This window comes from Microtus ochrogaster, chromosome 16 (assembly GCF_000317375.1).
Source record: "Microtus ochrogaster isolate Prairie Vole_2 chromosome 16, MicOch1.0, whole genome shotgun sequence".
Taxonomy (NCBI): domain Eukaryota; kingdom Metazoa; phylum Chordata; class Mammalia; order Rodentia; family Cricetidae; genus Microtus; species Microtus ochrogaster.
In genome coordinates, this window is record NC_022018.1 from 29,896,694 (window position 1) to 29,898,627 (window position 1,934).

Genomic DNA, 1,934 nt, shown 5'->3' on the forward strand with positions numbered 1-1,934 from the left:
GTAGCTTCTTTATTTAATTAACCAATGACCTTCCTCCATCACTTCCAGCATTCTGCTCTGTTTACTCCTCCCTCCTGTTTTAACCTATCAGGGCAAGTAGCTTCTTTATTTAATTAACCAATGACCTTCCTCCATCAGCATACAATCTATAGATTGCCTTTGGTAGGATTGCCATTTTTTCCTATGTTGATCTTACCAATCCAACAGCATGGGATATCTTTCCATGGTGTGATATCCTATTCTATTTTTTTCAAAGACTTAAAGTTCTTGTCAAATAGGTCTTTCACTTAGTGTTACCCCAAGATACTTTATGCTATTTGTGGCTATTGTGAAAGGTAATGTTTCTCTGATTTCTCTCAGCTTCTTGAGGTCCTAGTTAGAGCAATAAGACACCAAAAGGAGATCAAGGGGATAGAAATCAGAAAAGAATCACTGTTTACTGATGATATGATTGATAGTTTCCATAAGCAACCCCAAAATTCTACTAAGGAACTTCTACAACTCATAAACATTTTCAGTAATGTAGCAAGATACAAGATTAACTCAAAAAACTCAGTAGCCCTGCTGTACACAGATGATAAATGGGCCGAGAAAGAAATCAGAGAAACATCATCCTTCACAATAACCACAAATAACATAAAATATCTTGGAGTAACTCTAACAAAACAAGTGGAAGACTTGTATGACAAGAACTTTAAGTCTATGAAGAAAGAAATTGAAGAAGACACAAGAAAGTGGAAAGATCTCTCATGCTCTTGGGTAGACAGAATTAAAATAATAAAAAGACAATATTACCAAAAGCAATCTACAGATTCAGTGCAATGCCCATCAAAATCAAAGAAAGTGAACCCAAAGAAAAACATACAGTTATCCTCCTAGATATTGGAAGGAGACAAGATTGCCAGGCAAAAATTGGAAATTTGGGGGTGGGGATGGGGTATAGGGTGGGGGTAAGGGGAGATGGGAAGAAAAAAGTGAGAAGGGGAGGATAGAAAGAGCTTGGGGGAATGGGATGGTTGTGATGGAGGAAGGGTAGATATAGGAACAGGGAAGTATATTTCTTAATTAAGGGAGCCATTTTATGGTTCGCAAGAGATTTGTCTCTAGAGGTGTTCCCAGGTGTCCATGGAGATGTCCCCAGCTAGATCCTTGGGCAACTGAGGAGAGGGTGCCTGAACTGGCCTTGCCCCACTATCACATTGATGATTATGTCGAATATCACCATAGAATCTTTATCCGGCGAGGGATGGAGATAGAGACAGAGACCCTCATCAGAGCAACAGACTGAGCTCCCAAGGTCCAGTTGAAGAACAGAAGGAGCGAGAAGATGAGCAAGGAAGTCTGGACTGTTGATATAAGAGAGTCTTCCATTTTGTGTTGATTTCATTGGCCAAATAAAGAAACTGCCTTGGCCCTTTAATAGAACAGAAAATTAGGTAGGCAGAGTAAACAGAACAGGATGCTGGGAAGAAGGCAGTAAGGTCAGTCGCCATGACTCTCCTCTCGGAGACAGATGCAGGTTAAGAATCTTTCCCGTAAGACACCACCTTGTGATGCTACACAGATTATTAGAAATGGGTTAATCAAGATGTGAGAGTTAGTCAATAAGAGGCTACAGCTAATGCGCCAAGCACTGTTTAAAAAAATACAATTTATGTGTTGTTATTTCAGGTATAAAGATAGCCAGTGGCAGAGAGCCCTCCTGGGCTGCGGGAAGCAGCCCATTGCTCCATCTACAGACTGTGAGGGGTTGGTCCACCAACTGAGACAGTGTGCCTGTTCTAATGGGAGCTCACCAAATCCAACTGAACCAGGACTGAATGAGCATGTGATCAAACTGGACTCTGAATGTGGCTGACAATGGAGGCTGACTGAGAAGCCATTGATAAAGGCACTGAGACTTGTTTCTACTGCATGTAGTGGCTTTTTGGGAC